The sequence below is a fragment of the Cataglyphis hispanica genome, chromosome 1, assembly GCF_021464435.1.
Source record: "Cataglyphis hispanica isolate Lineage 1 chromosome 1, ULB_Chis1_1.0, whole genome shotgun sequence".
Taxonomy (NCBI): Eukaryota; Metazoa; Arthropoda; class Insecta; order Hymenoptera; family Formicidae; genus Cataglyphis; species Cataglyphis hispanica.
Genome location: NC_065954.1, coordinates 1,573,275 through 1,599,494, shown reverse-complemented (window position 1 = coordinate 1,599,494; position 26,220 = coordinate 1,573,275). Strand labels below are relative to the sequence as shown.

The 26,220-nt window shown below is 42.4% G+C and overlaps 2 long non-coding RNA genes across 3 annotated transcripts in view; one reads left to right on the top strand and one right to left on the bottom strand.

The window, feature by feature from the left end:
* LOC126855121 (uncharacterized) overlaps positions 1 to 26,220 on the bottom strand; it is a 206,281-nt gene that overhangs the window by 33,451 nt on the left and 146,610 nt on the right. The window contains exon 3 of one of the 2 annotated variants that reach the window (XR_007688192.1): positions 5,907 to 7,825. The exons of the other annotated variant lie outside the window; for it this stretch is intronic. This is a non-coding gene — a long non-coding RNA (uncharacterized LOC126855121). Of the gene's footprint in view, positions 1 to 5,906; positions 7,826 to 26,220 lie in introns of those variants that run through there. 2 annotated transcript variants of the gene reach the window in all.
* Positions 1 to 26,220, top strand: part of LOC126855132 (uncharacterized) — a 76,815-nt gene that overhangs the window by 44,842 nt on the left and 5,753 nt on the right. The window lies entirely within an intron of this gene.

The window sequence follows — 26,220 nt, the reverse complement described above, 5'->3', positions numbered from 1 at the left end:
AAATTACGAAACAAGTCTGTGGAGATTTTTGCGTACGCAGCGTACGTGAGTTATTTATTATTTCGACGGCGAGTAGTAACGTTGAGCGATCGTCGCGAATTAAAGACGCGCTCCTTGGTATCGCATACCAAAGAAGACCGGCGAACTGGTAGCCAGAATGTATGCGCTGAGGAAAGTGCCCGTAGCTCAGAGCTATATCGCGCATCCTGCACATGTCCTTTTTCTCGCTACGCGGCGCGATAAAGACAGGTGATATACGGAAAGGTTATAATATAAGCTCGGTGAGCGATGCTGTAATTAACCGGAATATTTCCCCGCGGTTGCTTCAAATCGAGAATATGCATGCCTCGTTGACGTATCACTTGGCAAGTTCTCGCCGCGATTATTGCCATACGAGTCGTCGCGAATTGACGTACACATATGCATTCAAGATAATGTAATAATATGAGATTGTTTAATCGTCAAGGCATCTCGATATTTATGTTTACAATACTAAAGCTTGAAGTGGAAGAAAGTTTAACTTTTTTATTTTATTCTTATATCCTGTAAGCTAAAGATTAGAATTTAAATAGAAAGAAAAACGCATTGGCTCTACGTTCTATAATGTAAAAGGGCGTTACAGATTGTGCCGTTAACATGCTACATTGTGGCAAAATGAAAAATAGCTTCTGATATCGAAGAGAAACGCAATTATTTTCCAAAATATCGCGCGTGTCTTTAATAGTGAATATTTGAGTTACCGTCTAGATTGCTTTCGTAATAAATATTGTGCACGGGTCCATAACACCTTAAGTGCACGTAGCGGTCCTTAATTATGATGACAAGGCTGCAGCTAGTGAAAATGCACGCGAGAGGAGATGTAGATGACACGTTAGGATTACAGTCGGCTTGATTAATATACAAAGAGCACGTAGGTGCTCTGAGATTAAACTCGACAATCTACGGAGCACTTTCGAATTAATCACCGTCAAAGCAAGTTTACTATCGCTATAACTTGCAAGAAAAATATTGATTTGTATTATTTTTATCTATTTTCAATTTCTTTTCTAATTTGAAAATTTAAAAAGTAACACAATATTCTTGATGAAATTCAAAAAAAGAAAAATTTTTGTCCCGAATATCTAAAACGTATATCTCACTGTGTATATTAATTAAATATTAAATTTAAAAAAATAACGACAGTCGGTAAAAGTCATTTTACGCAGATAAATAATGATGTTTCTCAATTATTATTTATGGTGAAGCTATTTTTACAAAGAATCGCGCAAAAAGAACAAACTGTTAGTCGTAGGTGAATAACGTTGACCGTCTCGTAGACCGGTTTTATCTCCGGTATCTCCGACTGTCAAACGCCATAAAATTAAATAGACGTAAATTCTCTCGACGAAGTTGGCCAGGCGCCAAAATTCGCTGCCAATGTTGCCGGCAACGCCACTTCGTCGTACCACTTGGACATAGTGTAAAGGCGGAATTGAAATTGGCTGTGAATTTTCGAACATTGTTTGCGCTATAGTGACGACAGAAAAAAAAGAGAGAAAGATACAGAGAGAGAATGTGTTACACGATGTATTATTTTTATGAAATTTATAAAGTGGGATATGTATTCCATTCCTTTAATTATAACCTTGACATTTTTATTTCGAAACTTTTCGGATGAATCACTTAATTTCGAAAAATGATTATGACGATATTATACCTGGATTCTTTTTACTCGCGATAGTTCGTACTCAGCAGATCTCGTTTCCTCTTCTCCCCCGCAGTGTCTCTTCTAGTGTCTTACCTCGTAAAGGTGGAGGATCGACTCGATTTTTATCTAAGCCAATCTTCCTTCTTCTCTTGTTTCCTCCTCCTCGCTCTTCTCCTCTTACTCGACTAGTAGACGCTCGCGGTCTCGCTTCGCAGAGCGTATGCGCGACTTTAATCTATGCTAAGTCGAGCTGTGGGGTCTCATCCCGATGCTGATGGCGGTGGTGGGTTCCAAGCCCGGACATGGAAATCCCGTGGCTGGCTTGGAATCAGCGATAATGCAGAGTCATCCTGATCCCGGGCGAATTTAAACGGTATTCCTGTTAAAGGCGCCACAGCTAAGCGATCACGTAAGCCAAATTTGCCGAAAGCCCGTTGTTTATATTTGACTTGTGTTTTCCTATCTCGCGAAAATTTATCCATCCATTGTGTTAATCGCGATTAAAATATAAATTGATTTTGTATGCGATTTTGTGCGGAATTTTTTTTGTGCTGATAAAATTTTGTAAGAAAATAAAATATATGCACATGTATATGTACATAAATTATAACTATTTGCAAATTTAACATGTGTTGAGATTGCAAATTCAGATGCTCGAAAGATTCGGTGGAAAGAGCGACAGTTTTCAAGTAGATGGGAAAAACGGGAACGCGAATAGGAGGGCGGGAAAAATAAATGGAAAAGAAAAAGGGAGAAGAGAGGCCTTAAGAGTCCTCGTAGAATACGAGGACAGTGTAATAGGCCGCGGCAAGAATCATCCTTGAAAAATCAGGAGGAATTCTTCTCCTTTTCACGATCGAAGGCGCTGCGGCCTTTCTTACGGCGAGTGCGGCCTCCGAGCTATCTCACCGACAACGACGAAATAATTCAGTCTTAATTAGGATTTACGCGGCCGCGGGGAACAATTAAAGCGTAAGACAATCGCCACAAGGACAATTGGCTGCTCTGCCACGGTCACTGGCAGATTTGTTGTCTCCAGACTGCAGCCTTATTAGAATTTTATTATAAGCATTACCGATCTCTTTCTCTCTCTCTCTCTTTCAGAAAATTCGATCGAGAATGCGAGAATTATGACGAGGTAAAAACCTGAGACGGAGACTCACGACGATGGATTAATTTTGCGCCGTGACAAGTATCTCTTTTAATTATTGAAGCGAAAGTCATTGCATTCCATATTGATACATCTTACGATAGAATACATCTGCTTTAGGAAGTATTTTGCTGTATGCCTCATACTCTTTTCTACCGAATACGATCTGTGCTCATTATCTTTTCGATCGAATTTTCTGCTCTCGTGAACTGATTGTAGAAAATTCATGCCTAATTATAAAACAATTTAAAAGAAATCAAGATTAATAGATACGAATATAAAATTTTATTTGTAATATAAATATAGAATAAATATTTTTTATCGTATATGCGCTCGCATGCAAAACACTATCTACATATAAATTTTCATAAATTATAATGATAAGAAAGAAAATAAAGAAGCTTGAAAGAAAGAGAAAGAGAAAACTACGATTGATGGGTGTCGACAGCGTCGCGCGACTCGGAAATTGATCGTTGCTATGGTCATCGTTTGGAAGGTCGGGATCATCAACTCGCATTTCAGGATAATCTCTGAGATTAGCGATTAGACGCTTAATAATCATCTTGAGTAGTAGCTCGTGAACCAGCCGAGCACCTGCCGTGCAGGTGCAATCGCGACGAATGGCGCTACCTTTCGTCCGGATTGAAACCTGTTTTCCTATACGGCAAGAAGTCACGACGAAGAGCTCACGAATTGCGCCTATCACGGATTCCCGGAACATCGTTCCGAAATTACGCGCGATCGAGATGTTAACGCGACGATAGCGTTCCGTGCTTTTTCTCGCGAGAGAAGTCGCTTTATTCAGATTTCGAGATAGCCGTGTTTTTGCCGCACGAAGAATTATCGCTTCATTATTCCTCTCGTTCATTAATCTCGCGTATCCGTAGTCGACTACCGGATGCTGTAATAAAAAACTCGGAACGCACGCATCTTTCAGACATCTCAAGCGCGAACGTTCGTTACTTTCTCAATCAAATCAATCGAGCATTATCTCGTCGGCCGCTTCTTATCGATCTCTGGATTTCACTTGATATTCCAGCGCGATCGCGTCCGCAAACAACCTGGAATCGAGTCTCTCGCATACGAATCTCTTCATCTCTTCCAAATCAGTCGATTTGCATAGACCGGCGTAATCCGGACTTTTATATTCGCGAATCGAAACGATGATCTTCACGGAGCGCGCTCGATCGACGTACAGAGCGCGAGAGAAGATTCCGTGGGACCGATCGATCTCTCCAACATTGTCGGGTCAGCAGCCATTTTCTGTGGCAGCGAGGATCTAATGATCGGGGCACGCAGCTAAGCAGCGTGCAACGTGCAGCGGGTTTGGTCGATCGCGCAGGGTGGCGAGCGGACGCGCCACGAGAGAACTGACATTTCCCCGCAATAAATTCCACCTGGTTAGGGGGCAAATAACCGACGTAATGCGTATGGTAGGCGCTGTAGGGAATTACGTGTTTGCGGTTATTGGCAGTCCGGGGCGCCTCGAAGGGCAAGAAAAGCCACCACCACGCGGATAGCAGCAAGAATACGAGACAAATGGCGATAGAGAAAGAGAGAGAGAGAGTAAGAAATAGAAGGAGGCACGAGAGAAGAAGGATGAGGAGGAGCTGCTGGCCGGGAGTATTCCCTTCTTTCACGGTGGTCCGTAGCTCCGAGTGGCTCTCTTCGTCTTTATCTTCCGAGAGGGCCCTTCACGAGAAAGACGGAGAAAGAGAGAGAGAGAGAGAGAGAGAGAGAGAGAGAGGCCCCCGCGGCTAATATCCGACGTAATCCACCCTATTTGGTTTTCGAGCAAGGGCCTTGGCGCGTTGCGCGCCTGGCTTTCTCTCTCTCTCTCTCTCTTTCCACCGGAACTGCGGCATAATAATATAGACGTCTCGTTAGCCCTCGCACACGAAGAGCAGAGGAACTAGAATTGGTTTTATTAGGCGCATGCATGGCTAATGAGGAGATCCTCCCGTTCCACCGTGGGGGCCAGCTGCCCGTCGACCTTCGGGGCATCTACGCGCTCTCACACACGACTCTCTTTTCATCGATCTTCCGGATTTTCAAAATGCATATCGTTATGGCTTAGATGCTGCGCGCCCCACTGACTGATATCCAGAGTACCCCGGAGCGCGGCAGATGGTCGAAAATTCAGAAATTCATAAAAATAAATGAATAAATGGCCGAACGTTTAGATATCGATAGTGATTGTATAAATTAATTTCCAAATATATGATACGTTAGCTTACCACTCGCAGGCTCTTGATAGGGCGACGACGTCATCATCGTGTCATTGACATGCTATATACGTCTAGGAGAACCACACGTTCCGGACTTGTACCGACGTCGGCGCATCGTCGGGGCTCTAGGACCACGGTATTTAATTCGTGCTTCATAAATCGAGGGTATTCATGCGGGGCCCGACGTTCGTAAGTCATGGCTCGCGGACCACCTTGTCGCGGCGCGGTAGAGCGTGGGTCCCAGGCGCTCCATGTGCCACGTTATCCCGGTACGACCTACCTGCCTTTCTTGTTCTTGCTCTTGTTCTCGCTCATGACCATCATCCGTACCCCGCCTCCTCCTCCCGCCTTTTCCCACTCGCGCTTATTCGCGCTCGCGGCGGACTTTGGTGCTCTCGCAGCGGGGCCCGACGCCGTGCGACGTCTCGTCCTTTGCTTTGACTACATTTGCCCGCCGCGAACAGTGCCGAACCTCGCGTAGACATTCAAACCTTTTCTCGTTACCCGGTCGCACAGGCACGATTATGATTTGTTGACCTGGACCACCGTGTCGGATCGCGGGCCACCGCTGGGATCCCGGCATCGAGGAATGGAAGCCGCGAATCTTTCCTTTCGTTGACCTTCGCGGCCGGCAGCGGCACGAGGGAGAGGGGGAGATGATTCCCCTCTCGCAATCACAGAAAGGCTGCGTGTGTAAAAGATATTTTTATTTTTATTTTATCGCTTTGCATTGCGTCGCGACGAATGCACGGTGCCATCATTCGCCATATTCATTAATTGTACGATTAATCAAAGTAATATAAAGAATTGACTTTTAATTGTTAAACCAATTTGCTCAATACAACGGTTTGATGTTATTGATACAATGTAAACAGAGCGATACTATTTTCATATAGAGAATATCTCAAAAAAAAATATCGCATAAAATGCAGTCGCATTATGTATCAGATGATGTTTTGCGTCATTTATAATTTATAGATTTCTTAGTGTATTAAAGAACTGCAATTGGAGTATACATATTTTTATAAACTGAATATTCGATAGGTTTCTTTGGTATATAAAGCGTATGAAGCGAAATGAGCGTAAGCATTACACCTGCAGTAGGATAGCTACCTTCGTAAAGATGTGCATAAGAAAAATCATTCTGCTGTAATTAGTAATATGTCGTGTGATTTTTAATTTGATCGCGTCGATGGAGTAATAATCATCGAATATTTTATTCTTGCGATAATATATAATCGGCACCTGATAATTCCGATAATAACCGTAATTAATGTAATTCGTATTTAATTATAATTATGCGCCGAATTAGGCTTGCGAATATACTTGGTCATTTCGGATAGTTATCGTTTCTGTTGCGCGAATGTTACCTATACTGTTTTTCAAAATATTTGCGGCCGGACGTAGCAGTGCACTTATCTCCAGTGACATATGAGATAATATTTCCGATGCTCTCCGCGTTGTGTAGATCCACACTCCAGGAAAAATGAGGAAAAACGCCTACACGAAATACACAGTTGGATAGGATAAAACGGACACTATTGCGGATATATTCGCGTAGTCGTTTTTATCCAACATGTTTTACGATTCCCATGACGTCCGCAAAAGAGAGAGAGAGAGAGAGAGAGAGAGAGAGAGAGAGAGAGAGAGAGAGAGAAAGCCGGAAAGTTTTGTCTCCCTCGCGCGTCTCCTGCGCGCATCTTCGTTCCCGTCCTCCCGGGGCCCAGACATCGGTTTTAGTGTGGTCACAGTGGCTACACACCCCGACGATAAACTCGGGGAATTCGCCACGCCGGTGCTGGCGACCCGTAGTGGCTCCCCCGACATGCTGCGCCGATGGAAAACCGAAGCAGAACCGTCGCGGTATTAACATGAGAACACCGTGACGAATCGATTCGGTGCACCATACTCCCTCGGATCTCTTTATTACGCGAAATTTCTTTTTTGCTCGCCTACGTACGCTCGCGTACGTCCGTGCGCGTTGAAAAGGCTCGCAGAACCATTGTGCGAATTACGGACAATAGTCGCGAAGTAAGCGTGGGAATTTTACGTTCGAAGACGATAATATGTTTGAGGATCCGATATTCCAATTAGTGATCAGCGCTCGGTTTTCCCCGTATTGATATCTCTTGGCTCATCTCTCTGTATTCAACCGTATATATATATATATTATATGTTTCATTGAACCGTAAGTTTCACACAGTTGAGGCTTATAAGCGTCACGACACGTCACATTGTCGTGGACCCGACACGCGATGATCATCGTCACCCATCGTCGAGAGCAAAAGAACCAGAACCGACCGGGGGTTGGAGGGAAGGGAGATGGCAAACCGGCGGTGAAGCGACCAGGGGAAATCGCGCGCTCGCGCGCGAGGACATCACGAAGCGGAACCCAAACGTCGGCCGGAAGTTGCCGGTCACGTGGCTTAGGCAACACGCAATTGTGTCCGGCATAATAAAGCACATCGGCTCTATCTGTCCGTGGAAACGCAACACGCTCTCTCCCAGGGCAATCCAGGAGCAACTCATTGATTTATGCTCTCCTGACAGATCTCTGTCATTCGTTCTCTCTCTCTCTCTCTCTCTTTCTCTCAATCTCCCTCGTCATATGTGTGTGTATGTGTTGAAACGTGGCTTCTATCGGACGTGGACCAACCCTCTCGATCATTTCGATAGAGCGTCATGTTAAAGAGATCGGACTAACCGAGAGCAGCTTCTTCCGGATGATGGGAATTATTGACTTTACCAGCCACAACTGATCTGTGGAAACAAAGGGGAAATTAATTGTTGAAAGTTAAACACGATAATAAATGATGCTAACTTAAAAGATATGCTTATGATAAAGAAAAGAATAATAGAATAAAATAATAAAAATGATTTTTCCATAAGCGAAAAATCAATCACAATCTCTGCGGGAAAATAAAATATCTAAATTATTATTTTATAATGATATAAATAGATAAAAGGAAAGATTCTTAAATTCGTTGTCGCAGCTTTCACGAAGCCGCGAAAGCGAGTCGCTATCGAAATACAAGATTAACTGCTTGTGTACCGGTGTTTAAATCCGCGGCAGGTTTTGCTCGGGGCGGTAATAAAGCACGGCTAGGTCGACGCGAGCGAGTGTTGCGCGAGTTCTGGAAACAAGCCGCGGCTCTCTCGGACAGCGTATTGCAGAATTACGTGAAACTTCCTGAGAGATGTTGGTGGTAACGACGTTGCAAATTACCCCACGCGAGACGCGTAGAAACGCGAAACCTCTTCGTTGAGAGGTCGAGCATTAGGCGCGATTACGAGCGTTGTTATGGAACTAAACGTTGTAATTGGAAAGCTGAAGAATAATAATAATACGGTCTGACAACGTGATGGATACTATTACGCTTTGTCAAAAGTTGGTAATCTTATAATCTTGCTCCGATAAAAGTGAATCTATTAAAGCGAAAGTAGATGCGAAGAAGGCAGTTTATATATTAATTCAAACGTTTCGGGAGAAATATATATGGATGTATAAATAATTCTCTTCTCTCTCTCTCTCTCTCTCTCTCTCAGAAGCTGGAGGCATTTGACAATTCGAGATACCCCGCGAGTTTGAAATGTTTCAAAATGCAAGAACTTCCCCATTCGCCATGTTGCACATTGTGCGTTAACCGCGCCGAAAGCTGCTCGCGATATTGACAGTTACGCGTTATTTGGACACGCCGGCGTGCACAGGCGCGTGTGCACGCATGTATCCAGCATTTGCATACATGATTATACGTCTAGAGTCGATCGAATTGCAGTTCGCGCGGCTGAAAGCGAGTCGAGCTGCATTTATATCTTTATATACCTGTCGCGTACACCGTTCGTACTTACGTGTCGGTCGTCGCGGATAATTTCTCAACGTTGTATTTGTGATCGAAATTACAAAGTGAGACATTTGCCGCGCACCTTCCCTGCGATCGCCTTTCGACCGAATTTCGATGTACTTTCGATACAGACACCGGATACATATTACTTATCGGCTAGCCGCGATATTTATACACGTCCAGTTTCTTTCGCTCGCGGCGCACAATATAATCCTGACCGCGATATTTTGCGACTTGCACAGTTTACTGGCGACAAATTGCAAATCCGGACCCCATAATAAATGTCTGTCGACGTATAAGAATATATTTTAATCGGATAATATTTTTTACGTTTTCTCGACTTGTCCATTTTTCTCATCGACATGCACACTACACGGGGTCGTAATAATCGCGCCGATTTTTCCAACCGACCGCAGCGATGCGTTCCGAGCAGAATCGGCGGGAATCTCACGGATGATTGTACGAAAAAAGGACGAGCGATTTGGCGATGGGGTCGGAGACGAACACCCCGTATCGTTATCCCCGAGGCAGTATTATTTGTTAGCAATTTTCCGAGCTGTCGGACGGCGCGACGCGCCGACGTGTGCGTATGCTGTCACCCCAACGCGGCGAGAGCCAGTCTCTTCCGATCTCGACGCGCGATCGTTATTGCGGTCATTGTCATTGTAATGCCGTCGAGAATAATGGATAATGCGAAAGTGGTGCGCGCGTGCCGGTATAACGCATCCCCGACGCAACTTGCCGACTCGTCATAGGCGCGCCGGCGAGCATTCGATATTACATCGGAATAAATCCCTGACTGCTGCATCCGCCGAGACAACGTAAAATCCTCCTATTCGTCGACGAAAAACAATATTTCTCACAGTTTTTTTTATTTATTCCTTATTGGAAGGAAATTATTAATTAGACTGTACCGCGCGATTAAATTGATGGAGATAAATTAATTTGGAAAGTATAATGACATGCAGCGTTGTAAAATTTGTTTAAGATTTAATGCTCTTAGAATAATACCGACCGATAATAGATTTCTTGATGAATATGGAATTGATTTCCTTGGCACAAAATATATGATTGGATTACGTTATTCAAGAAATGAGGCAAACAAGCGCTCGCGAAGAGGAATCAATGCCGCGGGATCAAAGAAAGAAAGGACTGTAAAATTCAGGAAGGAACATTAGGGAGAAAGGGTGGTGTCGGTTCGCCGATCCCCTTGGGTGCTGGCTCGAATTAGGGGTGAGCCAACGGGAAGAGCCGTGTTTATTGACACAGGAAGTGATTGCTGCGCCCATGGCGCGAGCGGGTCGAGGGGGGGGAGGGGAGGAAAGGGGGAAGCTCGCGCAACGGCATCGTGCCATACGACACGAGGGTAGAGGGAAGCGCCTCGGAAGGTTCGACCCTTGGTTGACGTATTTGCACCGTAATCCCATGATAAATTGCCAAAAGGCCGCGCCGGCACGAGCGGCATGGGATAAGCTCTATTAATTTTGCGTTATAAACTCGACTATCGCGCGCGCGCGCCGTGCTCGCATTATGGAAACATAAAGCTACCCCGATACATCCATTTATTGCTGATCGCGCAAACTCGTACGATCTTTAGTTTAATCGCCGATAAAAAGTCTGTAAAGCCGTGAAAAAATAATATAAAGTATTAATTATATTTTCAATATATATACATAATTTTGAGATTACATCAAGCTGCAAGATTTTAACAAATTTGACAAATTTGACATATCATCGAATGACAATCGTGCCAATAGTTTAGTCTCTCTGTGTAATTCTGTCGTAATATTTTATGTATTTACCGCGAGAGCAACTTGATTGCGAAAGCGGTGTTTATGGGACATTAAAATTTTTCTCGTTTCCATCAGCGAAATGTCTCACATCCCGCGAGAATATACAAGCGACGCCACGCTTCGTCCTTTCAAGGCGATAAATCATCGCGCGAGTTATAAACTCTATAGGAGGCATAGAATTAATTGCTCTTGCGCTATTTTGGTCGAGACCTCTACTGCCGTTGAGATTTATACCTTTTCGCTGTTACGGAAAACTGGTAGAAGGAAATAAAATTTTAATGCCAATGTAAGAGAAAGAGAGTTAGCATTTCTGCAGATTTATGAACATAAATCTAATAAAATAAATTTAAATCTATCTAAAGTAAATTTAACTAAAATTTATATGATGTGAATAATGTTATTCTATAGTAATTAAATCTGTCGCTGATTCCTGCGCGCTTACATCACTTTCTCATGTAACGTATCACCTGTCGAAGAAGAAAAGACTGTAAAACTCCGATGTTCCAACACGCGGTGCCGGTATGCGCAGATGAACGAGCAGATATGGTAGGTATTGATGATCTCACGGGTCTCGGAACGATCTATCGAGGCCGAAATCCGTCCGCGTGACGCTCTCTAGTCAACGGTCGAGACTCTTTTTAAGCCTGATACATCGACACAATTCCGATATATCAGATGGCGCAGCGCCTCCCTCCTTTATCTACCTTAATGCCGATTAATTTATCAAGGCCTAGTCGAGATAAGCGAATTGGCTTCCTCTGTTCGGGTCGCGCGATACCGTCGCGAGACGTTCGAACGACGGTGTTTGCACGGCTAAGGAGAAAAAAAAGAAAAAAAAGAAAAGAAATATGAAGAAAGACGATCGGTGGGACACACCGAGCAAAATGATTTCGTGTTTGGACACGAGAAAGACGTTCGCCAACGCTGTGCTTTGCATTTTGATCGAATAACGACGAGCATCGTGGCACAGGACACGCCGGACATTTGTCATTCTCACCACCGTGATCACTGATAAGCTCGGGCGAGACGAAATTTAAAAGGCATTCGAATGGTATTCGGTACATGTTTTTAAATAGAAAAACATATGTTCTTTGTTGCGCGTAACATATTGACGCGCTTTTACATTTAACGCTTATCACTTTCCATGTATATTTCAACAATTGGTACGCTGCATCTCTGAATCAATTTAATAACGTATTTTTTTTTACTCTCTTAAAAATCTAATATTATTAATTATACTGTAAAAGTACAGTAAACACATAAGAATTTCATAAATAATAAATTATTGATTATCTCGCGTGAATTATGTAATTCATAATTTTATTTGTTTTTTTTGCCACACATATTAGCGATTAATGTTGAAACGCGTTTTTAAGAAAGATTCAGATTCTAGAAAAGTTTCATTATACGTCACCGAACGTTTACAACGTTATTGCCGCCAATAAGCAAGACGTTGTTCGCCCATAGTTCTTAAAAGCGAGCGCTACGGATGCCTCATAAACGTCGCGACCGCATTTCCAGTTGATTTCTGCGTGCCGTTCCGTGGAAATGCTGATAATTATAATTGGCGCGAAAGCACGTAACGTGTTCGTGCTGCCGTCGCGCCGTCGTGAATCGGGAACTGTTGCACGCTACTGTGCGCGATCGAAGACAAAAAGGAATCTCCCCCTTCGTTCGCTTTTACTTCGAACTCGACGATTTGTATTAATGAAAGCGGAAAGAAAGCATTACGAAAAAAAATGTATGAGCGCAAAGGGATCGCGCAAATTAAATTGTATCTCCAAGGGATCGCCGGAAGTTTGTTTGTAGTCGGTGATTTCTTGTGTTTCTCGAAAGCCAATTATCTCACTTTATAATTAACAAATCGTTTTTATTTTTTTCCCGTGTGATTGAAATTTTTACAAATATCCAGATGCATGGAGTGCGTTTATTAAATATTTTGTTCAGTTACGACACTTATCTCTGATGAAGATTACAGTTAAACAGCATTCGTTTTGTCTTTTATAAATTGTTTTTTTCTATCTGATTCAAATCCCTTCCCGAATCGAGCGCCATTTCTCCCATTACTCTCGTCTCCCGCGTTTCACCTCTGTTAATACTTTATAATTAACAACTTTATCGCGATTAACTACTTTAACGCCGGTCCTGTTACATTACGTGCCGTTTTCGCGTGCGCGTCGCTTTACTTATATGACAGATAAGCGATCATGGAGTTGCACGCGCGAGAGGCTACTCCTTTTTCCGCGCGCACAAAAATGCATCCTTACGAGCTTCGAGGACACGTCGATTATATATCCTCGGGAGATAATATCCCTGTCGGAGCGTGCTGGACCGAAGGCAGGAATGCAGCTGGCCCGGGGACTTACATCTTTTTCCGCGGTTCGGCGCATAAATAAACGCCGTCGGACAGTTTCGGGGCCCGTTTTCAGGGGCCTCCGTCTCTAGGCGCCGCTCTTTTGTCTTAGCTAATAGAACACGCGTTCCTGCGCGTCCCTTTCGTAAAAATGCCCGAAATGTCCAGTCGTATAATGCTCGCTCGATCGGTCTTTCCTTCTGGATCCCGTTTCCCTTGCTTCTTGTCCTACTCTCGTCGCGCGATATATCGCTCTCCGTCTCTGTCTCTCTCTCTCTCTCTCTCTCCAGCTGTGTGCAACATATCCTTCTTCTTCTTTTTTTTTACCGTCATCTCTGCGTCTCGATTTCGTTCCGCCTGTCGATTTCCGCGATGAGTCGAAGAAATCGTCCGTGATCGCCTTAGTCGGCTATTAATTGCCCCAAGGCCACTCGGGAAGTGTCTGCGAAAGCAGGACGTTAATTAATTTATGAAAAAAGGAGACGAGAAGGCGTTGAAAAAAATACTCTTTTAACTCTCAATGCGCACCCGCGCGAGATTTTGCAAATTCATCTCCAATCACCGCGCGAATATAAATCAACCGCCGCGTCATGCCGGATATGTAAAGAAGAGTCATAAATGCGGCGGAATAAACGAGGAGAAGAGGGGAGGGACGGAGGAAGAAAAGGGACTCGAGTCGATGAAAAATTCGACGCTCCGCGTCTTGCCTCTAAAAAGCGAGAACGGTACCATCGATATTCCATCGATGCCCGATGAAACATCGTTCGAAGATCGAATCGTTAAAAGTCCCCTTTACAACGAATCCCTCTTTAATTAGTCAGTCTTGAAGGGAACTGACGCCGGCTAAGAATAAGAATCGGAATCCACGGCGGCGTTCACGCGGATTCCCGTTCTTAACGAGAGGTATGCAGCCAGTTAGAGGAGTGTACCTCTTCGCTGAGATTATTAATTTCTGTTCCCGTGGTCAAAACGGCTCTCCCAAGAGGCTCCGGATAGAATTGGATCGACGGCTCTTCTCCCCGAGAGTGCGACGGCGAGAGAGATAGCGTTAGGTCATTGCCGTAGGATAATGGACGCAGAGAGACGGAGAGAGAAAAAGGAGAAGAAAAAGAGAGAGAGAGAGAGAGAGAGAGAGAGAGACGAAGGAGGCCAAATAGGAAAAGAGGAGATGAGGACAAGATTCGGGGGGAAAGGAGAAATCCTGGCGCCACTCTTGGCATACCGCTCGCTCGCTCGCTCGCTTCGTTCGCTTCGGCATGGGCTCGGGATGTGATCTCTTCTCTCTCGCGCGCGCGTTCTCGTCCCGCATTTCGATCCCACACTGATACCGCCGGTCTCATCCGAGTGCGCCCAACTTATTGTCTTATTATTGGACCACCTAGAGAACGAAGCCAGCCCGATCGCTGTGCCGCGTCGCATCGCTCACTTTTCCCGCCGCCTCGAATCGACCATGATTCGCGAAAAAGGAGTGTACGTGAAGCGCAGATAGGTAGATGAAAGGATGGTTTATTAATTACATCGCCGATAAGTATAATGTGAAATAGCAAAGAAGGAAGAGTAAAATTAAAAATTCTCGTGTTTATTTGATTCGATCAATTTCGGCAATTTCATCAATGTAGAAAAAAAAAAAAAATAACAGCGTTGTCGGACATCTTTTTCAAGATGCGATAAACGATCGATCCAGCCTTCGATCGATGCTGCCCGACGACACGACATTTTGCGATCGATCGAATTCATCATTTTGGAGGCCGAACACAAGGCATGCCAAAGCCAGAATCCGCCACTTTTCGAAGATAAACCGCACGTCGTGCCGGCGGTATATCGAAGTCGCGGCGGAGATTCCCGGATGCCGATGTTACAGCCGGACGGCTGGAGAATAGTACAGATTCCACGACGTCCCGGAGAGAGGAGATTCGGTGATTTGCCGGTACGACACGATGGACACGCACCAGCGCTTGTAACGCGGGCTTGTAGCCGAAGCCCCGACCGCTCGTCGTGCCGATAAACACTTCAGTGCCTGTGGGATATCCGGACTGACAGTCGAAGTTACACGCTGATGAACTTGAAGAGGAAAAAGCTCAACTGGCTCTCTCGCTCACAGGAGAAAGAAATGCCGAGCAACAACTATGTTTCTCGTAATTCTTCGAGAACTCGAGTACTAGTGAACCTTATTTTTTCGATATTATTAAGCAGGAAAAGAAAGAAATATCGAATTGATATGAAAATATTTAAGGCGATATATTTAATAATTAGGACCTAAGATAATAACGCACAGTTTTCCACGTTGCATAATATTCAACAAATTAAACTACAACTACAACAATATTAATTGATCGTATAGTGAATTTTTTAAATTTAAAAATTTATAAAGATATTTTATATTATATATTATAGATGTTTTATTATATATAGTTAATATATTATTATATATAATATAGATATATTATAAAAATTGAAACATAGGTATACATATCAATTAAAACATATTAATTACAATTAATTATGTAAATTTAAAAAATTAAAACAAAATTAATGGCAAATATTACAAAAAATATAAACTTATATTCTTATTAGGCAATTAAATATTAATTTGCGGTTTACGTTTCTTTAAAAAAAAAAATGGTGTTATTCACATAATACAATAATTGTGTCATTAGACGTGCTAAGAGACGTTACAAAACAACATAACTCACAGTTTTATTGTCAGAGCCAGATGTGCCAATGGCTCGTATTTATTAGAAATAGAAACATCCGAATGGAACAACAGGGCAACAATAGTAATGGTCTGACCTGACCAGACGATCATTGACAGCAGGCGACGTTCCCGGGTCTGGTTTGGCGACACGTTAATGAGATTGAAACAAAAGAATCCTTCGATTTCGAAAGTTAAACCCCCCGTGGTGCGAGGAACTGTGGGGGGTTGGTGGCGCCATGAGCTGTCATCACGTGTCAAACGTTTGGCTATGATATCCAGGTAGATCCACCTTTGGTCGATTTTCGACCCAGCTACCATTTCCCTCAGACTGAATCTTGGCGTACCAAAAATTCTATCTGACATTCGACTGTTGTTTCTCCCAAGATTACGTGCTGAGATAAGCCCTTAATGTTCGCGTCCCGTTAAATCTCTACCCTTTTCCAAAATTATTTCTTCAAATGTTAATTATTTATCGCAATATTGTAAATTCAATGAATTTTATTTATGATAATTTTTTCGACAAAAATTTATTATTTAAATAAAATACTTTATATTTAAAAAGAAACTTGTACATTTTGCTAAAATTTTATCTCAACGCTTTTATTTTATCTTTTTATTTAACATTTTTTTCTAATATTTCGCCCGTAGATAGAAATGAGATTCGTCAATGAGCCGAGATGAGAGTGAAGTAAATTGACCTCGATAATCGTCTACAAGGTTGATACGCTTATATAGGGGTGATCAACGAAACGAGCACCGTTAGCGCCAGGGAGAAGAAAGATAAAGGCGCTAACTGCTACGAAAGCGACAGAGAAGGTTTTTACCGCGGCGAAGGGGGAAGAAGCGGGGTGAGGAGGGCAATGAAACACGCGTGGCGGCTACGTGTGGTTACGCCTACCCTGAAATCTACGAAAATTACCAAGTTTCCATGGTGCGTATCGTGCGTAAGAGCCATCGGTCGAACGCATGCGCCGCTTAGGCGATCTGGTTAAGACATCTACCGGGCGTCCCGCGGACCAGCAATTGTCCGTCGATCGGTCGCGTACGGGCCGGTCCAGCCCGGACAATACTTGCTCGACCACGTAGTATGCGCCGGACCACACACGCCGGCGCCGTAACCACACCGAAAGAAAGGGTGAACATACGAGCGGCGGCCGGTGTAAACGTATCTCAAACACCAGCCTACGTGGAAACGATAAATAAACTATAACTAACCGCCCTCCGCAAGCTGGTGACAGGTGAATAGGTCGAGTCCTCTTGTTAGCCTCGAAGAGAGAGCAGGTCTCTCCTCTCTCGAATGGTAAAGCGCCGATTTTCTCTCTTTCTCTCTCTATCTATTATCTTTCTCTTTCTTTCTCGATGATACTCTTAAACACCGAGCTTAGGTGCTCCGCCGTCGTTGCTGGTAGCGAGAGAAGTCGCTGGCTTCCTCTCGTCGTCGCCTTTACTCGTATAGGATATTGTGCACGAAAGTTCAGATATCGAAGAACAAAGGATATATATAAAAAGAGAAAAAAATGTATATTTATCTCTTTTTTTATTGCCAATATCGGCGCAATTAATTGGCGCGATCGTTCATTGTAGATTTTCGTACGCGGCGGAATGATGGTATGTTCCGGCAAGGAAAAAATCACATCTTTCGGCGTCTTGTTATTTTTAGCTCATGTGATTATCTTTTAAAACACATAAATTTCATTGGCATTTTTATTCTAATCCAGTATACTTTTGAGATAATAAATTTATTTCAATATTTATATTAGAATAGACCTTTAATAATAATCATAAAATATCATTATTACGTTATCATTATATCGTTATTATTACGTAACAACGAGTTTCATAAATTCAATTTTAGATCATCATATAAGTCTCTGATATATATTTTGCGTAACATTTATATCATATTTTGAGTTTATTCCACAATCTTTTTTATTATTAAGATAATAAATATTACTAATTATTAAGAGACATATTATTCGCAATAGTCATAAACAGAAATTATTTATCTCGTTATTATTACTCAACAGTAGCGAGTTTCGTAAACTTAACGCGAAGATTTGCGTCACGATATGGAGCAAACGAGGCGCCTGCGGGCAAAGAAGTTCCCTAAGAAGACCTAATTTTAAGCAAATTTAGTAGCCATTCTTCATGAAATTGGTTAAGCGTGTCGCTCGTCTACCTGGGCTTATAGGACCCGTCACGCCTATCCAATATTTCTCGACATTGTCGCGATACAACTCAGGTACAGTGCCATCATTGTCGACGGCACTCCGCCGTACCAATTGGATTAAACGTATCCATTACTATTGTCGCCCTAAACAGTTCTCCTACGAATCATATTCAATGTCGAGGCTTGTTATTCAGATTTCATCGAACGTCACTCATTTTTCACACAATGCCTCTCCTCGTTCAGATTATCCGCATAAATTTCCAAGGAGGAATTAGGCAATCTCAAACCGATCCAGACCGAGGCTCGCTCTTTTGATTTTCGCCGCTAGGAGAGGACATACAGGCGAAATGCCGCACGACGAAGGAGGACATCTCCTTTCTTTTCCGGCCTCTGTTTTCGAACTCGTCCGATTTCCGGCTCGTTGGAGCGCTGCGCCGGACGTTTTCGGAACGTCGAAACAAAACGACGAGCCTCTATCTGATCCGGCGCTCCGAAATTATTCGGCCTGCCATTCCCGAAAATTTCGCTGCATGGTCGACGCCGGCGAAATAAGGTCTTTGTTAAGGATTGAGAGAAAGTCTTGCGAAAACTCATGCATCGACTCACAAAGAATTATGACGAATAATGTTGCTTCGTTTTAACAATTTACATAAAAAAAAAAGAGTTTACATTATCTTATATAATCATATTTAATCATTAAATTACATTTTATTGTGTACGATTTTTAAATATTGTAATAAATTGTACGATTAATTATATTTGCCAGGAATTTATTATATAATACAGTTTTTATATAATTACCCTTATTCTCATATTCTTGCCTTGCTCAATCACTCGTTATAATTTTTTATAAGACATGTATGAATTTTTGCAAAATTTTGCATAATTATCCGAATCGAAATTTTTCTTCTTTTAATATCAATTTTTCAATCTAATTTATTTCGATATTTTAAACAACCATATCGCTCTTTTTTAAAATTTTTTTTAATCCACAGTTTTGCTGAAAGTTTTTTTTTCTAACTTGTTCATTTATCGCTTACTTGAAAAGTTTAATTTTTATATAAATGAAACCTATTTTCTCTAGACTTTATGAACGTGGACAAATAGAGAAAGTAAAAGAAAAATTTTGACTTGGATTTATAGAAATAAGATTGAAGAAATAATGCATCTTTCCGATACTAAGTTGCTTCTATCCGCTTTTTGAGCGCGTATTTTATCGCAAGATTCTCGATGCTTTTCGCGCAATATGTGTCAGCCATAAAGGAACATGAAAACGCGGTAGTGCGGCATAATCATTACGAATGAAAACGAGCAGGCGGATGAACAAAGGAGAGCGAGAGAGAGAGAAAGGATGCAGGAGATAAAGTTGGAAGACAGACGAAGGAAGGAGAAGCAGCCGGAGACATCAAAGAGGAACTACTGCTCACCGACGTCCAGGGAACTCTAAGAGTTCTCCGGGTGTGTAACATGCGCGTGTACGCGACCGGAGAGAAGGAGGAGAAATATCGCAACTTCAGAGAGCGTGCGATATTTAGGAGCGGAGGCCATGCGATTACGCGGGTCGTAGATTCACCTAGTCGAAAAGCGGCGCGGCGTTTTGACAAGTAAAAATAGAAACGCGTAAACCGGCCTTAAGCCGAGGGTGCACCGGGAGTGGTTCCTTTGTATGAGAGAAATTAGGCCTGAAACGCCGAGGAGAGAGAAACGCTCCGTATAATCGAGGGTATGTATAAATGTCTTTCTTTTCCATTCGGATCATCCGAGTTAAACAGATCCCTCTCTCGGTTGTGTACGCCGCTCGCTCGCTCGCTCGCTCTTCTCGAACGTCTCCTTTTCTTCCGTGTTTTTTTTTTTTTATTTTTTTTTATTATCAACCGTCCGCGAAATGGTTTCTAGGACTGTTAGGATCGGGCGCATGCTCCCTGTGTTTTCGTATTAGGTATCCTTCAATGTACTTCTCCGGTGTAGCGAGGCGTGCGGGATCAGCCGCCTGATCCGGGACCTCGTCGAAAGGATTCGACGGTTGGTTGCGGGTTCAGTTACGCGAGTTGTCTCTTAATTTGCCTCGCTCGAAATGCGTCGGAGAACGAAGTGCCGTTTCTATTACTTTCAACTATCTTGCACTTTGCACAAGACTCCCTTGATAAACTCGCAGTTTTTTGTAACAATGGACTTGAAAGCGATATGCGTAACATTGAGATTCAATTGCATAAACAATTAGACTTAAATAATATAAAGTTAGTGTTATATTCCTTTTCAAATTATTGTTTAAATTATTTTCTATCGTATTAACACACATATTGCATTTACGAAAAAAACAACAAGTTGATCTTAATCACGTGATTGTGACATAATACACAATATTTGTGGCTATTATGAGAGCTTCAAAATCAATGTTTCCGTAATAGAATTTTCAGTAAAAAATAATTAATATCCGCACATAATAAAATAGAGGAATAGCAATTTAATACACTTGTCTCGAATTTTTATCGAGCTATTTCCTGTGAATTGGAAATTGTAGCAAACTCGCATCGCGAATGCAACCTCATATCGGCGCGCAATAGCGATAATCAAAGACTCTACGAGAGAGCAAAGAGAGAGAGAGAGAGAGAGAGAGAGAGAGAGAGAGAGAGAGAGCCAGAAAGAGTAGTAACCATTATCGGCGGGACATAAAGAAGAACCAAAGATTCAACACGGGCAACGAATGAAATGCATGTCTTGTGCTTTTTACGTGGATCCCAGGCCGACGACATCTTCGGCGGGGGCCTCAAAAACGAGAAGAAAAGAGAAAGACGGAAGAGGGGAGAGCTGCGAGGGAAGGAAGAGAGACGGAAGATCCCAGATAGATGAAGCAGCAAAGGAGGTGGGAGGAGGCGATACTTTCGAAGGGCTGGAACACCCTGGAGATCCCAGATCGAGTTAAGATAATTGCTCGTTTGTTTAAACATTTGACCGACCGTCCGAGAACGCCCGCAGCTTTTTGCTCCCTTTTCGCCGTGTCACATGTACAAAAGTATACACCCACACGCACGCTCCTTCTCTCGCATCTCGTCTACCTTTACGCTGTTGGTCGTGCCGACAAATTCAGACTCTCATAACGCTTATTAGGGGCTTAAAAGATGCAAATCTCTTTATCCCGACACGTTGACTCGCACGGATAGATAATAAATATTTTTTTCGTATACATATATATTTCGCAGTACACACACTGCTCTCGTATTCTTTTTAAAAGTCTACATATATCAGAAAAATGGAGGATTATGTAAATGTGTAATAGAATTTTGTGAAATTTTTTTTCAAACTTTTTACGATATGCAAATGCTTTCCGAATCGCACGTTTCGCCGTTCATTCAAAAGTTACGGGATCAAAAATTGTTCGGATTATATTTTGTTATGGAGAACGCGTTCGTATGTACGAATTTGTAATGAAACGGCTGAAAGTGACAGAAACGTAGATGGGGGTTGTTTTCGTGCGTCGGAATAAAGTCGGTTGGATGCTTCCGGCGAGCTTTGCGGGTGACACCGTACGTAGCGACTACTCGCGAACTCTCGGCGTTGTTAAACACTCCCCTATCGTCTTATGATCGATAACAGTAACTCGTCAAATTGAGTTATATTAGACATATTATATCGGAAAAAGATTTTTTAATTTATTTGTATTACAAAAATCGTTATTAAATATTTTTGCAACTTTGAAATTTTACGAGCAATAGACACGGACGGTAGAACGTCAATTTCATATAAAATAATTCTTCTAGGAATAATTCTTCTGGAATTTTCTTAACTTGTTAAATATTTTTGAAAATCTATAAAGGATAAAATGATGTAAACAAACTCATTTCGTGGTACATTTAAACGACATAAATTTTGAGAGTGTCAAAAGTATTTAATTTTATTTATTGTCGTTATTTTCCGGTACAAAGATATTGTATCGACAAAAACGAGATAGAAATCGGACGGCCTTGCATGCTGCTATTTGTCTTTCAGTATCGAACGTCGATAATTATCTACGCCATAATGACTTTGGGATAAGCAGCGATCGATCGAAGTTGGACACAACATTATGTTTTACGGGATGATATGCCGGGGAAAAGCTGTTGAAACTGTCGCTGATGATATATATCAAAAACAAATATTTATAAACGAAAGGAAAATAAATCTATCTTAGACGTGCCGAGAATACGTTATTGATAATTGATAATCATTATTGCATTATCGTCGCACAAAGATGTCAGTCCACTTTGATAAAATAACGCATGCGAGCGGTTAAAGGTCAAGATTACGTCGAGTCTACATAGCACCAGTTTTCATCAACACATCCTCTCGTCATGCTTATTTCTCATCGCAATCTTTCTCGCGCGCGGAAAAATATCCGACGTAAAAAGTATAGCGCCGAATTATTACTCCTTCCGCGACGTCTCCTAGCGCCGAGTGTGTCCTCCACGCTCTGATAAGTCCCCTTCTCGACTTACGACCTCGACGTGGTCGCCGACAGGATTCCTCCCTCGCTCGCCCGTTCCTTGTAACTGCAGCCTCGTTCGCGACATTAAGGGGGGTGATAGATGACGAGAAAGGCGCCTCGGAGGGACGCCTAGCATCTTCCATTCCTTTACGAGGATCGGGGAGTGCTAGGGTCTGCTCCGACACATATAAACACGATAGGGAGAACGCGCCCCTCTCGAAGGGAACATTTTCATAGACACGCACATGGGCACGCATCGATCTTCACATGCCAAGAAAATTGTTGGTAGAAAGGAGAAAGAAGGGCAGTGGAAAGACCAAAACTCTGATCGCTTGGCAAATATCGCGAATAATCGTAAATCGGTAATGACTTTCTCCATCTGCAATGATATAACGTTCGATGTTTTGTGCTATGAACTATATTTTTATACATACATGTCATAATACTCATCGGACTCTTGTATCCCGTGTGTTAACTCGGACGACCGCGTATGCCGCTCGACAAAGACTTGAATAAAACTCGATCGCGTCACTGAACGACGCGATTATTTCAGCAATGGACAATGAACGGTGGCAGGCAGTTCCTTCCCCTTTTTTCATTGCGAGCGTACAGATACGAGAGGGGCGGAATGAACAACACTGGTACATAGTTACAGGCGTCCGGTAGTAACGCAGTTATGCGCCCGCGTGTATTTTATGCGCAACTCGTCATATATACGCGCGCGCGCGCGCGCAAACACACGTTAGTGCCGCGGGATCCTAGGAATGAGAGAGAGACGATATCTCTCACATAACCCGACGGCCGATTCAATAACGGCCGTGTCGCCCACAGGACAATGCGCCGGCATCGGATAGGTGCGCTTGGTCTGCCTCCAATTGTAAAGCTAGGTTGGGCCGGCCGCGTAATGTATAGCGCGATGTAACTTCGTACACGTTAGAGTACACGCGTGCACGTATTGTACCTCGCTATTTTGCCACACGCGCTTCGCCCGTGGGCGCGCGTTCATTTACGTTGTATCGATCGCAAACCTTTTTAAAGCGCATCGATTTTTCTCCTCTACTTTATCGAACGTTCGATTGATGAATCATCCGGATAATAATTCCTTAAAAAAAATAATTCCTTAAAAAAAAAAACTATGAAAAAAATTTAAGAATCATATATTTTTCTCTCTTTCTAATTTTTGGAGGATTGAATGACATCTCGAATAAATATCGAATAAAGCAGTTATTCTACTTGGCTTTAAGCATCATGCCGATCGTGTGCCGATTTGATCAGTTTCACGACATACGCATTATCCGATATGCGTATAGCCGACGCAAAAACTTTGCAAAACTCAAATCTATGGAAGTCGGGAGGATATTAACTTGCGCCCTGCGACTGCAGGGTGCATGACACGCAAAGGAACCGCGTATGGTCTATAGCTCGCGATCGTAAAAAAAAAGTACATCGAGAATCTTGAATTTTAAACTTTCCAAACCTAGCGAGAAGCTTGGAAAGTTCCACAAAGAACAGTCTATAAAAAGTCCATTTTATCGAGGGAAAACTTTTGTCTCTCTCAAACGCGGATTATTAGATGTTTATTTCAAACGTTTTATAATAAAATGATTATAACGTATATTATCGTATCGACATACATCGCATTTATATATCGCGACGACAATTGACTCAGCCTCCACTCGCGGTTTCACTTTAAACGATTACGTTCGACGTTAAAACAAATGTACGGGCAGGTCGTAATCGATACTCAACGGCTGCTTAAATCCGAACACGAAACCTCGGCTCTACATGTAAATACGACTCAGGAATAGCTTTTCACTCGAACGCTATCAAGCGCAGTCACGATACCCGTCTCACGAATTGTTCACCGCAGACAACCGAGCCATTTACTCGCAAGAGTACACTACTGCTTATACTTTAATACTCTAACGAAATATCGTTGCTTCAGATGATTTTGTTAGAACCGCGTTGGCAAAGTTGTAGACATCTTAAAAATCTGAATGTAAATTTATTACATTTATGTCGCATAAATTATGTAAAATATATAAATAATTTTTTTTCGATACGATAAAGGTATTTATTACGGATGAAGTCGATTCTTAAGAAAGAAAAGCTAGATATTATCTCGCTTGCATGTCTGTTGCCGATTCATTATTATCACGTCTCACGACGGCTAATCGGCCGCGATCGCGAACGTGTCCGCGTGGATTAACGGGGTGCTCTCGCTGTCGTTGCGCCTGTTATTGTTTAATATATAGCGGGAACGGGAGCACAGTATCATAAAGCGAGAAACGGCACGAGAATCGCACACGCGCGTATTATTTGTGTTTCAGTGGCTTACCTATGTATACTATAATGTTGTAATGTGCAGCCGTTTTGCATTACACAATGCAAAATGCACACGGTTACTTACATTGACTCGCGATTCGCGCCCTCCTACTCAACTAAGATTATCTCGATTGCAAATTCCTGCTCGATGAAAGTCGAGCGCGGAGAACCGAGATATGTACTTTGACTACTTTTTTGCCTTTCTTTTACATCGCGATGGAGGCCTTTCAAACAGAGACATGTCGTTTTATCGTTTCGTCGAGAAAAAATCAGATATGTATTCTAGCGAGCACGATGATAGACTCAATTATGACACGATCAATTCATATTGTGATAATTTGATTTAATGGCGTAAAGTTTTGTTGATTTTTTTTTTTTTTTAATTTTTACGACTCATGTCATATTAATGAAATTTTTATTCTCTACTCTAAAAAAACATATTGTAAAAATGTATCTTATAAAATAATTTTTGTGGCATGCAACACATTTTATTAACGACACACGCATCGTCAAGCGATCGATTTGTTAAGGCGGCTCGTGCGCTATAAAAATTCCGTTTCGCTGTGATAGAGGCAGTTGATGTTTTTGCTTTCGCCCTCCGCATTTTCTATCCTTTTCTTGTTTCTCATCCTCGATCAGTAGAGACGGTTCGTATTCGGCGGAAGTCGTACTTCGAAATCGCTTCCACGGAAGATTCTTTCGATCTCGAGGACGAATCCTACCGAGCGAATCAGGAGAATTATTCGAAACGACTGACAGCACGGCATGTAGAAATCACTATGTCGAGGCGATGCAATTTCGCAAGCACGTCAGACATAGACGGAATTCGTTTTACAATGCAGTCTTTGGCTTCAGGATTTCGAATGAATGTCCACCGTTCTGATATCTAAACGGCAAAGATGCCATTTTAATAAATGTATAAATCGAATATAAAAGGAGATATTGGAAAATTGATGATACAGAGAAGTCATAGAATATTTAATTTATAAATTTTATTTATGTGTAAAAAGATAGTCAAAACTAGTAAAAAACATCTGCTATTGCGCTAGAAAATTATTCAAATAATTTTAAATTAAAAATGTATGTACAATTTTTTTTATGTCCTATCTTTAAGTCTTTGTATTTTGCGTACAGTCTTTGATAATTGTTCACGTATCTAAAATGTATGGCCGAATTCGAAGCTCGATTCGTTTAACGATCGAAATCGTATATGAAAATTTCATATTCGTGTCCACTCGAGCCGTTCACCTTACAGACGATCACCTTCGTTCAATATCCAGTATCCAATAAGGCGTCGTATGTGCTGGAACGCACACTCACACGTAAGACACTCACACACTGGGAAAGAGCTTCTCGAAGCACACACTCGGAATCGTACGAGCCAGCCACCCCCGGGATGACCATCCTCCCCTGGGCACAACGTTTTGGGGCGTCTTTTGGCTGCCGAGCTCTACGCGTTCTCGCATACTCGCATACAACTGTACGCGCGCGCACACATACACGCGCAACACATAC